The sequence below is a fragment of the Cucumis melo genome, chromosome 9 (genome assembly GCF_025177605.1).
Source record: "Cucumis melo cultivar AY chromosome 9, USDA_Cmelo_AY_1.0, whole genome shotgun sequence".
NCBI lineage: Eukaryota > Viridiplantae > Streptophyta > Magnoliopsida > Cucurbitales > Cucurbitaceae > Cucumis > Cucumis melo.
Window position 1 is genome coordinate 11,574,421 of NC_066865.1, and position 15,492 is coordinate 11,589,912.

Below are 15,492 nucleotides of genomic sequence, written 5' to 3' on the forward strand. Positions count from 1 at the left end.
TTAACATATAGAAGTTGTTTATAAGTATGATAGAACAAAATTGATTACTTTTTCTTGAAAAAATGAACCTTTCATTTATTTTAAAAAATATTCTATACATTTGTTCTGAAATACAAGAAATAGATATTAATTAAATTTCTCAACATTTTGAGAAATATACCAAACAAACGTTAAGTATAAAAAATCTATCTAAATAACTTCAGATCTCCCACTGCTTCAGCCAAGACAACCTCTTTTGTTTCAAACATTAAGGATGATCCCACCTTCTACAAGCTTTTCTAGAACTAGTTTCCCCGTGCTTCCTTCTCAGCTTTCTTCTTAATAAGGTACTTTGGGCAATTTCTCAACCAATGCCTATCCTCATTGCAATGGTAACATTTATCTTTAGCAACTTTCTTTCCCTTACTATTCTTGGGAGTCTTCCCCTTTCTCTTCTTCTTCATATTTAAAGTTCCAACTCTAGTCTTAGAGACGATCCTCCCACTAACTCTTTCTCTGTGGTAGCAAAATTTGCTTCCACTTCCTTCCCCTTACCAATGGTAAGGTTCTGAAATTGTTGAAGCTCACTTAGAAGAGTGGTCAAGGTGAACTCTATTTTGCTCAAAGACGCGTTTGTCTAAAATGGTACAAAACTCTTCGGAAGAGATTGTAAAATAAAGCTCACCTGATTTGCCTCATTGATGGGACCATCATTTACTTCAGCAATATTAAAGTGCATCATCATATCCAGGACATGTTCTCTAACAGAGGCCCCCTCCTTATACCGGATTTTAACCTAAATCTAGGTGAAACATCCAGCATAATCATTATACCGAATTTTAACCTACAATGTCTAGGTGATAAACCAATTTTATTACCTCACATCTCTCATGCATGCTCATAAAACTAGGTTAACTAGGCTAAAAAATGATTACGATCTCCAGGTAGCAGGTGTTCCATAAACCGTCAACTTAAAAACCTCAAACCTTAGTCATCTTATCTGACTTGTTGATAAGATTAAATTAGGTGAGTCTTTTGTAACTAGTTTTACAAGATATTGACCTAATTCTATGAAATTTGGAAGATATGTTTTTAACCTAGGTCAACATGCATCTTATCTTTGTTATAGGTTTTAAACGTCTAATTCATTTTCTAACACTTATAAAAAAAACTTAGACAAAGCTATAACATTCATCTAGCAATATAAAACCATTATATAAAAGGGTCTTTTTAGAAATGGATTTGGTTACCCAAATCTAAAAACAAAAAGAGAGAAAAACAAGAAAGACGATAAAAAGAAATTAATTTGGTTACCCAAATATCTAAAAACAAAAAAAAAAGATGGAAGATAAAAAAGAAGAGTACATAGGAAGACGATAAAAAAATCGCAGACAGCAGGAAAAGATGGAAGGACAAACCTGGGATATTTAGAAAATGGCTAACTTTATGGGCTTTGTTACACGGGCCGTAAATATTACCGGGCCGTTTGTTATATTTAGGAAAGTTTCTTTTATATAAACAAATTAATTAATATGAATTTTTTTTTTCAATTATTCATTTAACTTTTAATTAAACCATATTTAATTGAAACAAATAAATCAATAATTAATTTCATTAAATCATATTTAATCAAAATTAACTTAATTAATTAATTTCTATATTAATTAATTAACATGATACTATACATTATAACCATTATAAAATACTTTCAATGCATGAGCATGTTAACCTATGGTGGGATTTTAAATCTATATGACACATTATATGCACATACAATTTAAATATTAATTAAAACATATATCACATGCTTAATTAATTGATAATACCCTAAAATGGATTGGTTTTGGCTCCTAAATTAAGCTGAAAAACTAAATTATTACAATAACAATTTGATGGTGTACAAAAACCGCTCCCGAACCACTCGAACCAACTGGAAAAACCAATCAAATCTGCACAGAACTGGCCCAAAAAAACATTGAATCGGCCCAAGATCAACCATTGGGCTTGAACCGGCCCAACACACCATTAGACAAGTGCGGGTTGAAGCGAATCGGGTCAAACCAGGTTCAGGTATGGGCTGAAGCGAATCCGTCTTCTAATATTCTTTAAATTTTTAATTTTTCTCTCTCACAGTTGATGCAATTACAACTTAATTTCCAACTCTAATGACTCCAATAAAATTACAGACCCTTTGCAAAATTAAAAAAAAACCATAAACAAGTCTAATTACAATTAATTAAAACAATAAAACACTTAATTTATGGCCAAAATCACTAATCCATTTTAGTTCTTCACACAACACAATTTATCAAATAAATTAGAACACTCACCATATGCAATTGAGTAAAAACATACGAGCTTTGATACCACATGAAGGAAAGCATACAATTGCAGCGGAAATAGGATTAGATTTTTACTCTAATTGATGCTAAACTAATTTCAGTAATTAACATGCATTAAAAGAACCCTAATTAAACTAAATTAGAGATGAATGAATATATTACCTTCGAAGCTCTCAATGCTCCAAATCTTCTCACGATCACGAACCCTGGACCACCACTAGTGTTGACCCGCTATTCTTCGAACTTAGAACTAGGTTGTGGGACCCGTTTAAAGTAGGAAATTTGAGAAAGAGATCGATGAAAAATGAATGGAAATTGGAGAAGGAAATTAGGGTTTGAGATTTGGGAGAAACTTAGGGTTTATTTGTAATTCAACATTACAAATTTGACAAAAATCCTCTTCAATTAGAAAATTGCCCCTTAAATAGACTAATTACATGCAAATTTTGCATGTAATTGAATCACCAAAGCCCAACACTTCACAATCCACTATCCATTTGTGGATTTATTCACTATTCCATTTTCTCTTACCGAGCTTGGTGACATCACCATGAGCTTCCACTTAGTCCACTAAGAGTTAGTGGGATTATCCAACAAAATGTTGAATTTTCACACTAACTTTGGTCAAGGGGCAAAATGGCCATTTGACCATTCTAGTCAAAGTCAAACTTTAACTTTTCAAGTCAAAAGTTAACATTTTGACTTCTTATCATTTTGTCCATATTGACTAATTTCGACCTCCTAAGCATGAATCCGCATTCATTTTCTTAAAATTCAAATCACATTTGAATATAAAGGCGGTCAAAGTTTGACTTTTTAAAGTCAAAAGTCAACATTTTGACTTTTCACAACTTTGACCATTTCCATCAAGTCACATTTAAACGTAAAGCCCTATAACCGATGGCTATATTACATATATTTATCGGTATCTCTCTCTTTACCTAATTCGAAAAATTTGAATTATTTGAACATGTTGTTCTATGTTAATTCTGCATGAGCTAGTGGGGAACCTAGTGGACCTATAGATCATGGGGGCTCCAATGATTCGAGATTAACTGGCTAAACCCTTTCAAACCAAGCTAATTAACATTCGTTAACTAACCGATCATTCCACTAAAGTCCTGTAGTTGCACTCCTCTCACTATAGATATATTTCAGTCCATCTAATATATCCATGGTCAGTAAGTTAATCCTTCACAAGTTGTTCGTAAACTCGGCTAGGTCAAATACCGTTTTACCCCCGATGCTACATCTTGTTCCTTAAGTCCCACTGATCCACTATTAAACAGCTGGTTTAAGGTCCAACCCATAAATCGAATCCCTCTCAGGCCAATGAGAGAGTGGGGCCCCTTGTTCAAGACTTGGATTCAGTCCTTAAGAGAACAACCTATTTCTGACCCTAAAGCGAGTATGAGTGATTTCCGTCTTGCACTCTATGTCCCTAGCTATCCACTCGATTTTACCCCTGAAATGGGAGGCTTGTTGGACCATCACCATTGAGCTGCCCTCATCTATGCAGATCTAAGGATAATACCGTTTGAACAGAAGTTCATAGTTAGTTCAGGATTAAGATTAAGTTACCTAGGTCATCATAATCAAAATAGTCAGTTTATATAGTCAACGGTGTTATACCTTAAAAGTGACTATTTCCTTGTTCGGTCTTATGTAAACTCTTTACATAGGATGCCCCCACTTCCATGTCTCTACATGAATGATTTAGGATCACTTCGATTGTACTAACTACAAAGCGAGCCGCATCCATAGCGTTCCTGAAATAACGCGCCCAAACTTATTCATACACTATAGACCGTTTGGGCTATAAACTCGAACTTGATCAACAGTTGTGTCTCTACATAAAGTTCATGTCTACACTAGATAGCCTTAGAACCTTAGTGAATTGGATTCAAGATTATAGTATTCTATTTTCACTAATAAGTCCTCAATAACCACTTTATTGAATATAATATAATTTTAATTACAAACTACGAGTTTTATGACATAAATTCAAACACTCACAACATCAATTTAAAGAAACTATATGTAATATCTTTCGCACATAACGCATCAATTAATTTTTTTGGCACGGAAAGCTTGCGTACAAAGGTTCAAAATTGATATCGTATTTTCGAATGATAATAATGTTGGGTTTTATGTCCTAAAACTCGTAGATAGTAAATATAATCAATTGACCGTCATTAATAAAGTGTTTTATTATTATAATTTCAATAAGTGTTATTGATTATATTATTAGTTTTGTCTTAATAACCTAAATCCAATAAACTAACATCCTAAGTTGTTTGATGAATCTTGAATAGTATGTAGAGACATACGGGGATTAATGTTTAAGATCAGCTTAAAGGGTCTATAAAATAGGGTTAAGGTTGGGTACCTTATCATGTTAACACTATGGATACGACTCACTTTGTATTTGATACAAACACATTGATCCAATGCATCCATGTATGCGACATGCGAGTAAAGGTATCCTATGCAATGAGTTTGCATAAGACTGGACCACGAAATAGTAATTATTAGATGTAACTCTGTTAACTAGTTGGATTTCTATTTCATTAGGATGACCTAGGTGACTTAGTCTAATCCTGAGTGTATTATGAACTCCTGTTTGTAAGGGATTGTCTCTTGATTTGTACGGGTGAGAGTGGCCAAATTACCGACTCAATATGCTTATCATTTTAGGGACAAGACTGAGTGGGGAGCTGGGAACATAAGCACACAAGATGGAATTCACTCCTTCCCACCTTTAGGGTAAGTAGATAAGTGTTCCCTTAAATGGTGTCTCCGGGACTTGAACAAAGGGTCCTACCCTCTCTATGACACGAAAGGGGTTTCTGTTTAGTGGTTAGACCATAAACAAGTTGTTCATTAGAGGAGCACTAGTATTTAAAGACTAGAAGTAACCTAAGGGTAAAACGATAATTTGACCCAGCTGGTGTTACGAACACCTGTGAAGGACTAACTTACTGGTATTGGTCTATATCCGTGGACACGGAAATATATCTACAGTGAGAAGAGTTCAGCTGTGAGTCTTTAGTGGAGTGTACACACAGTTAACGAATATTGATTAATGTGGTTAATGAGTTTAGCTAATTAATCTCATATCGTTGTAGCTTCTGATCTGTAGGTCCATTAGGTCCCCTTCCTAGCTCATAAAGAGTAATGAGATTTATTTATATTGGTTGTAATTTGAAATGTTCAAATTTACTCTGGGAATTAATATAATGTATATTGATACATTATAATATAAAGTTTATATTTTAATTAGATTTTATTATATAAATTTAATTTTGGATATGATTCAAAATTAAATTATGAAAGAATAAAATATTTGAATGAGTTCAAATATTAGTTTAATGTGAATTAGATTCATATTAAAACTATAGGTTAAAATTTAATGTATATGTGATACATATTAAAATTATAAGTTATGAGAGAAATTTATATTTGAATATGATTCAAATTTTGGATTAAATTAAATATAAAATATTTAATTTAGAAATTAATTAATTGGAGAATTAATTAATGTTTAGTTTAATTTCGTTTAATTAAATTAATTAAATTTAAACTATAGGTTATGTGAGAGATATTCATTTAAATATGATTTAAATGAAATATTAATTAAATATGATTTAATTTAATTAACTAATTAATATAATTAATTAATTAATTTAATATATATTAATTTAATATTTATTTATTAAATTAATAAGGAACATGGGTGGTTTTCCCACATTCCCATTTATTCTCTCTAACTTCCCTCTTCTTCCAACTAAAGAAGAGGGAATTTTTTGCGTAACGAATATCACAGGGATGAGTTCTGCAAAGTTTGAATTGCTCTCCCATTCTCTCTGAACAAATTTTCTCTCTAAAAAAAGTTCCCTTATTCCAATTTTGGTTCCCACAAACCATCTCAATCAGAGAATAGGAAAGTTTCCAAGTGGTAGTGCCCAAATTGGTGATTGGTAGATTCAGAGTCGTCAACGAGGGTAAGTTTTCTTCTCTGTATTTTTCTTCAAAGCATGTTTAACCATAAAAATGTTTTTTTTTGTAATTTTTGTCAATATATTGGTATTTTTTAAGGTTCCAATTAAAATTGGATTTATGTAATTCTTGCGCTATAAAGGGGGTTTTCATGCCTTCAAATGAAGCATGTTTTCCGATAAAAATTCCAAATTTTGATTAATAAAATACGAATATTTATGTATTGGATTTTCATTGCGAAATTAAAAAAAAAAATACATTTGTACAAATTTAAAAAAAATAATATTTTTTTATCATAATCCTTCCCACATAATCCTTTCACCTCGTAATCCTTCCCACTTATTTCTCCAAAAAAGGATTATCATAATCTTTTCCTTTTCATAATTCACTCTTTTTCATAATATTCTTCTCCCTTATTCCTCTCCTCTCTGAAATGCCTCCTAAGGTCTAAGAAAATGCATCTTTTCGTTACACAATTGAAGACACTCAAATGAGTCTACAAGACCCAACGCTTAAGCTGTTGATGGGAAAAAATAACAAAAAGAAAAAAGAAATTGTTTTGTTTGTTATACAACAGTGAATGGATGTCAATGTTGCTACAATTTCTGAGAATGTTGCCATGGACATAAAAAAAATAAAGCAAGCAATTAACGGTCCAACAATGGATGTATAAGAAGCAAATAATAGAGCCAAGAATCCTCCCATTGCAATTGAGATAAAAAAAAAAAAAAAAAAAAAAAAAGAAAAAAAAAAAGAGAGATAATCCTATAGTTAAATATAAATCCTTGACATCCACACCTTATATATTACAAGTAATGCAATAATTGAAACTTCGATAGTTTAGATCAACCGGAATTTGCTTTTAAGCCACATCAAAAGTATCTTCCATTGCACACCCACTGGTTCAAGATATAGCTAATAAAAATAAGTTCATTTGAAAACTTAATCATGATGAAAGAATTATATTCAGCCATAAAAAGGAGAGGGGTTTCTATGGTCGGGGGAAGTTGGATGTAATCAATTTTTGAATTGTCATTTTTATAGTATTTTTATGATCGTAGTCTTCAAAGAATAGATTCTAAACTTCACGAGATTATTATAGACTATGTAGACAAACTTGATGAACACATACAACAATGCAAACAGTAATAGTTGGACATAAAATTGTTAAGCAGTTTTCATTGGTTACAAACACTTGAAACGTTTATAAAGTCGTTCATCCCCATCCAATAATGAATTCTTCACTAAATGAGCACTAAACAAAATATCAGACAATTTGGGAGTAATAAGAGAAATAATGAAACTTGGTGGAATCCAAATATGTTTATAATCAATCAGTTCAAGAACGCAAGAAGAGAGGAGAAACTGCAAAACCATTTGCTCAACAAAAGGTTTTCCTCTTTCCAACATGGGTCTGTTTCGACTTCATAGTCCTAGCATTAGTCTTCGTTCGTTGGCCTCTACATGGTAATAATCCCTCTATGGCACTGAATTTCCTGCAACCTAGCAATGTCCCTTTGAACACATTTATCCTGCAAAAGCATCCTGTTACGCTATCCCCACATATGTGAAATTCATGGGAAGAAAAGTTAGAGAAAGAGAGACGAATTTACCAGCTCATGTCCAACCGTGTACTTGGAAATCTGGTCTGCAAGAACAAGGAGCTCTCTTTTAGTAATATCTTTGGCAAGCTTGTTTTCCAAGGAAGCTGGGCAAGAACTTGGTTTGCTCTCGCTTGGCCAATTCCATTGATGCACTGAAGTGCAAATTTGAGTGGTTTGCTATCGGGAATCTTCATACCTGCTCCTAAATGAATTGACTGGATCTGCATGTATCATCCACACATTCCTTCACCTCATACAAACATTCATAACCTTATAACGCCAATCAACGCATGAACACGAAATAAAATTGAATATGGAGATTTTAAAATAGGAAAGAAGTAAAGAGGAATGATTGAACCGAATTTATGCGAGGTTCAGAAGCCCTAAATTCTAAAATTCATATAAATTAAAATGAAAAAATAATTAGGTAAGATTAATGAACTCACTGATAAAGATTCAAAGCGAGGAAGAAGAGCATTAGAGACAATCCTCAAGGAACGACGAAACAGAAGGTGGGGAGGGAGAGAGGCTAAATAGATATAACAACAAGGGCGGACAAGAAGAACAGTAGAAAGTTTATTTTGGATAAATGATAAATTTTTATTTAAATTAATAAAATAGTAAAATCAGAAAATGAAACTAATTGCAGGAATAATGTCTTAAATACCCCTAACTGAAATAATTGAATTCTAAACAATTATTAAAAAAATACAAATACTCTGTAATTAAAATCAAACTCCCAACACATAATTAACACATCAAAATCAAACTTCCATCGGTTGTAGAAACTATTGGAGCTTCTAGCTCGTCTCTTCCAAACCTTTCAAAGTCTTCATACTTAGATTTTTTTTCTTGTCGGCTCCTCTGACTGGAGACTTTGGGATTTTTGTCTTGCTTGTGGCTAAACCTATGAAAGTCGACTAAACCCGACTCCAAAGACGTCGAAACATTAGAACCCGCTGCAAACCCACCTGATCAACGTCGGACGTCGTTAAACGCTGCTAAAAAAAGTTTGTTGTTGCTGACGTCAAAACTCCATCGTCTTCCTCTCCATTGACCAATGTCTCTTTTCCTGTTGGAACGCCGGAAACCGTCACACCACACTCTTCTTTATTAATCTTTTTTGCTAGAAAAAACTCTCTACTGTGTTTTTTCAACTTGCGGCAACCCCCCTCCTATTTTTCATGTTTTTTTCTTTTCTCTAATTTAATTTAAAAGACATAAGAAGAAGATTCAATTAATTGCAAAAACGTCATTCAGGCATATTTAAGGTCATTTAAGAAATTATAATAATTACCAATATTATTAACAAATTGTTTAAAATATAACAATCCCCAGAATCTTGTAGATATATGAGCATCATTTTAGGGATAATGAACAAAATTTGAATTCAAAATAACAATCCCGTATTATGCATTATTTATGGGGATGAAAATGGTGTAAATGAAGTTTGTTATTTTAGCATTCTTTTAGGAATGATAATCTAACTCAAATTTAAGTTTAGTATTTTAGCATAATTTTAGGGATTCAAACTAACTATTTAAAATTAAAGTGTAAAAATTGGATTTAAAAATAAGATTAAAAATTGAGATTAAAACTAACTATTTTAAGGTAATATATATTTCTAAACTCAAAAGGTTAATAAATATCAAATAGGGGTCTTATCAAAAATATAAAAAATCGGAAAAATATTTACACTCTATAGAACAATTCCAAAAACGGAAAAAGCCCAGAAGCCCACCGTGTAAAATACCAAAAATGCCCCGTCAACCACACCGTCAATAACGTATGCGTAATATATTTGTGATTTATACGCGATCGTTTAGATATGGTTCAATATATACGCGATCGTTTAGATATGGTTTAATATATACGCGATCCTTTAGATATAGTTATAATTTATACGCGATCGTTTAGATATGGCTACAAAGCGATCGTTTAAATATGGTTATAATTTGTACGCGGTCATATAAATATGGCTACAATTTATACGCGGTCGTTTATATATGGCTACAATTTATCTTTTCAGTTCCATCATTTAATTATGTTACACGATCGTTTAGATTTGGAGACTCAAATCTAAATGATTTTTTTTTAAATTTGGTACACGATTTTTTTTATTCTTTTGGTATACGATCGTTTAGATTTATTTACACGATCGTTTACATTTGTCTACTCAAATCCAAATAATCTTTTTTCAAAAATTTTTATACACGATCTTTTATTTTTTTTACACAATCGTTTACTTTTTTAAACAATCATTTACATTTGACTACTCCAATCTAAATGATTTTTTTTTCAAAATTCTTTATACACAATTTTTTATTTTTTTACACAATCGTTTTACATTTGGCTACTCCAATCTAAATGATTTTTTTTCAAGATTCTTTATAAAAGATCTTTTAGATTTTTCTATTTTGTTGTACACAGTCCTATACACAATCGTTTAAATCTAAAAGCGTAAAAAAAAAAAAAAGACAATGGAAAGAAATTGCAACGAAAAAAGAAGAGGAAAAGTAGAAAGACGATGGAAAGAAATCGAAGCGAAAAAAACGAAGAGGAAAAGAAGAAAAATGATGAAAAGATTAAACGACATAAATAAAGAATTGAAAAATAAGAAAGATGATGGGAAGAAATCGCAGAAAAGAAAAAGAGAAAAGAAGAAAGACGAAATCGCAGGGAAAGACGAAATAAGAGGAGGAAGACAAATCGTGAGGAAGGATAGATAGATGGAAGGGAAAACCTGGTGTAACGCCCCAAATTTCGAGGTAAGTTTTAACATTTTATGTTAATTTTCGGGTTTTTTTTTTAAATTCAGTGTTAATCTTTGGTTGGTTTAGAAGAGAAAAGAAAAAGAAATTGAAGGGTGAATTTTTTTATATTATATGGTATAAAATAATATAATAATAATATGATATAAATTATATTATTATTATTATTATTAATTATATTGTTATTATTAATTATTAAATATATATATATATATATATATATTATTTTTAAACCTAAACTACCCGCGCGCCGCTAGACCCCCCCCCCCCCACGACTCTTCTTCTTCTTCTTCTTTCTTCGCCCGACCGTCGCCCCAATCTCCTTGCCTTCGTTTCCGACAGCCGTCGCTCGTCTCTGCCTCAACCGAACATCGTCAGCAGCGCAACGCCGGCGTGCAGCAGCTCCATTTCTCGACCGCCTATTCGACTTCGGCCTCTGGATCTGCCAAGCCCGACAACAGATGTCGGCGCCTCCTTGCGGTGCCGCCGTTGTTGTCGTTCCCTCTCCGTACGCCGTCCGACGCAACCCAAGAGAAACCGAGCGAAGTCGTGGGCAATCTCTGTCGTCCCCATGCGTTTCCCGTCGCCGTCATGGTGTGGAGCCGAAAGTTAGCCATTGGGGTGCGCCGGCTTCAAACGATTCGAGTCGAGCCGCGAGTGCCTACATGAAGCCGAGCCGAGCTATGATCCAAGCCGAGCCGAGCTGTGATCCAACCCGAGTCGAGCTGCAATCCAAGTCGAGCCGCAAGTTGATCCAAGCCGAGCCGAGCCGCGAACTGACTAAGCCAAGCCGCGAGCCGAGCCACCTAAGCCTTCTTCCCTACACATCGAGTCACGATGAGTCTTCGGTAAGGATTATTTAGTGAGTTTCCTAATGTTGCTATAGCTTATTCGAGTTTAGATATTGGAATAAAACAGGGAACTACCTTTCGTTCCTTGAAGGTATTAGAGAGTTGATGCTCGAGTTCTCGGGTTTCACGGTCGGCTTAATTGGAGATAGCTCTCCTTTACTCTGGTAAGTCGACGGATGTTGTTTAGAACGATTTAAAAGTGACTTTTACTAGTGTCATCGTTTAAATCCTTGTGATTTCGTTTAGGTGGATTCGTTGGACGTGGACTCGATCAGGGAGTATAGCCAAATTTCAGGTAAGGGATTTCTTACTACTGGACCTCGGACCGAGACTGGAAACGTAGTAACCCACATGGAAATTATACGATAGTAACTGTGCTGAATTGATTGACGCATGTTTGACTAGTACATATCACTTATATGCTCTTGACTGATTCAGTACTACAAAACTGGGTTTACTTGACGCTTTTGCATTGATATACTTGACAGATTTAAGAAAAACTGTCAAATAACATAAAAGAGCGTCAATAATAAGAGGTATTGAAAAAATCCAAATATTTTGTCTTTTTCTTTTAAATACTTGACAGGTTAAAATTTTCAAGATTATTTTTAATTACTTGACATTTAAAAAATTGTCAAGTAATATATAATTTTTTCAATTAAAATTTTTCTTCTTCTAATTTTTACTTTTCCAACCTTTTTCCCCCAATTTTGTAAAAAAATTAAACCCTAACAATTAATTTTCCCTCTTCTAATTTTACTCTTTCCAAAAAAAATTTCCCCAATTTTGTAAAAAAAATTAAACCCTAACAATTAATTTTTCCTCTTCTAATTTTACTTTCCCCCAATTTTGTAAAAAAAAAATTAAACCCTAACATTCTAATTTTACTTTACCAAAATTTCCCCCCCCCCGCCCCAAATTTTCTAAAAAGAATTAACCCTAAATTTTCCCCCTCCCAATTTCTCAATCTCCCTCACCCAAAGTCCTCCAAAGCTGCCGCCGCCCACCATCTGCCGGTCGTTTGCCGCCGTCCACACTGCCACGATCTGCCGCCCAAACTGCCACAAACGTCCGCGCCCACGAACGCCCACGAAGGATCATCACGTCTGCCGCCCACACCGCCCACGACCGCTCGCGTCTGTCGCCCACACCGCCACGAACGCCCGCTCGGCTGCCGTCCACACCGCCACGAACGACCACTCGCGTCTTCCAGTTTCTTCTTCTGCAACCGCCGCCGCAAGCTTCTGGTTCACATTCTGTCTTTCGCAACAATCCGTCGCAACCCGCCGCCGCAATCTGCTGTAGCAACCGACCGCCGCCACGAATTCTGCCCTATTTTTCTCCTAATTTTATCCGTAAGTCATTTTAATTAGATTTGTTTTGATGTCATTTATTTTTTTCATTTTTTTATTTAGTTTCACGCTAATTTTTGCATCTATCTATTATTTGTTTTCAATTTGGTTTGGTGTTGGAGATTGAGGGGATATGAAGTTTCTTGATGTTGGAGATTTAGTGTTCACTTTAACCCACTGTGTGTATTGGCCAATACAACTTTGTTATTGTATTATTTTCAATTAAGTTTATAGGGGAAATCATGGACCACCAAGCTTTTCTATTTGGGAGGATATTGAAGTACTCACTAGAAACGTTTAGGAATTGTTTTGGATGTACTTTATAGTTGATTTCATCCACTTAAAAAACCTAAAAAACCAATCAAAATAAGCACTTATAGTATGTATTTTGATATTCCTTTGTGAAGAAGGTAGAGTACCCATTTAGACTTTGTTTTAATAATTGTATTTGTTTGCATGCAAGTTCTTATTCCTTTGTATTTTGATTATTGGATTTTAATGTTATAGATTTGGTTATGGCCTATAGTAACTTGTATTCTTTTTGTTAGTAGGAGTTGCTAAAATCTTGTATTTCTTGTATTCTTTCATATGAAATTTCTTTCATATATTCAAATTGATAACCATTACTCAATAAATTCTCTTAAGACTTACACTTATGGATAGATCATGGATGCACAAGAGTAGGTTATCGAAAGATTATGAATTGGGTGTAGAAAACTTCATAAGTTTTGGATTTTCTAATACAAAAGATGCCTCTATTCGTTGTCCTTGTTTGAAATGTGGGAATTGTGAAAAGCAAAGTCGTAGTACTATTAGAGATCACTTATATGTCAATTGAATAGATGAAAGTTATAAAATTTGGTTTTGGCATGGTGAACAACTACCTGAGTCATCCTTATACGAGGAATCTTCTAAGTTTGACACTCATATGTATGAAGAGAATGATATTGGAAGTATAAATGAAATGATTGAAGTTGCTCATGAGGAGTATTCAAAAGATCCAAATGAATTTGAGAAATTTCTTAATGATGCCGAAAAACCACTATATGAAGGATGCAAAAAATTCACCAAGTTGTCCACATTAGTGAAGTTGTATAATTTAAAAGTTAGGTATAGATGGAGTAATATTAACTTTTCGGAACTACTGAAAACTTTAAAGGAAATTTTGCCTACTTCCAATGAGATCTCAACATCCATGTATGAAGCGAAGAAAACTTTAGGTGCATTAGGAATGAGTTATGAAAAGATTCATGCATGCCCTAATGATTGTTGTTTATATAGAAAAGAACATGTTAATGCAACTGAATGTCCTGAATGTGGTGAATCAAGGTGGAAGTATGCTAATAATGCAAACGGAGGGAAAAAAACAGATTCCTAGAAAAGTTGTATGGTATTTTCCACCGATTCCACGTTTCAAAAGATTGTTTCGAAGTATTGACAATGCTAAAAATTTGATTTGGCATTCTAATGAACGAGTAATTAATGGAAAATTACGACATCTTGCAGACTCTCCAGCTTGGAAATTAATAGATTTGAAGTAGTCAGACTTTGGTTCTGAACCTAGGAATATTCGTTTAGCATTGTCAGCGGATGGAATTAACCCACAAGGTGAAATGAGTTCTAAATATAGTTGTTAGCCCATAGTGATTGTTATTTACAATCTTCCACCATGGTTGTGCATGAAAAGAAAGTTCATGATGTTATCAATGTTGATATCGGGTCCAAGGCAACCAGGGGATGACATTGGTACGTATTTAGCACCACTCATCGAGGATTTAAAACTCTTATGGGAAAGTGGTGTTGAATGTTATGATGCTAATCAAGAAGAAATATTCAATTTAAGGGCTGTTTTGTTATGGACAATAAATGATTTTCCTGCATATGGAAATCTTAGTGGATTTAGTGTGAAAGGGTATAAGGCATGCCCAATTTGTGGAGATAATACATCCGCTATAGAACTAAAATATGGGAAGAAAATGACATACCTTGGACATCGAAGATTTCTAGCACGCAACCATCCATACCGGCGTCAAAAAAAGTCATTTAATGGTGAAAAGGAGCTTAAAACAATTTCAGAACCTTTGTCTGGAGAGGCTATATATTCAAGAATAAAAGACCTTGAATTTCCAAGAGGAAAGAAGAAGACAAAAGAACAACCTATAAAAGGAAGTGCAAGGAGTTGTTGGAACAAAGTGTCTTCGTTTTTTGAGCTACCATATTGGAAAGATCTTCATGTTAGACATTGTCTAGATGTGATGCACATTGAAAAAAATATATGTATGAATATATTGGGTACGCTTCTTGATATTCCTGGAAAAAGTAAAGACGACTTGAATGCTATACGTGATTTAGTCCATTTGAAAATTCGACCAGAGCTTGCACCTATCAACAGTGAAAAAAAAAATCTTCATTCCTCCTGCTTGTTATACTCTTACGAAGGAAGAAAAACGTTGTGTTCTGAAGACATTGTCAGAAGTAAAGGTACCAGAAGGTTATTCTTCCAAAGTTAAAAATCTTGTGTTAATGACTGATTTAAAACTTAATGGTTTAAAATCTCATGACTGTCACGTGCTCTTACCACAATTATTTCCTAT

At 33.7% G+C, this 15,492-nt stretch overlaps 1 long non-coding RNA gene across 2 annotated transcripts; it reads right to left on the bottom strand.

Moving 5' to 3' along the window:
* Nucleotides 1-7,473: 7,473 nt before the first annotated feature.
* On the bottom strand, nt 7,474-8,490 carry LOC103504170 (uncharacterized). Of its 2 annotated transcripts, none has more exons than XR_540955.3 (3): nt 8,371-8,490; nt 7,934-8,145; nt 7,474-7,852 (listed from the first exon to the last, which is right to left on the bottom strand). It is a non-coding gene; the product is annotated as an uncharacterized LOC103504170 (long non-coding RNA). The 2 variants fall into 2 exon arrangements; XR_007823396.1 differs by having other exon boundaries at nt 7,934-8,168; nt 8,371-8,468.
* Nucleotides 8,491-15,492: the final 7,002 nt, after the last annotated feature.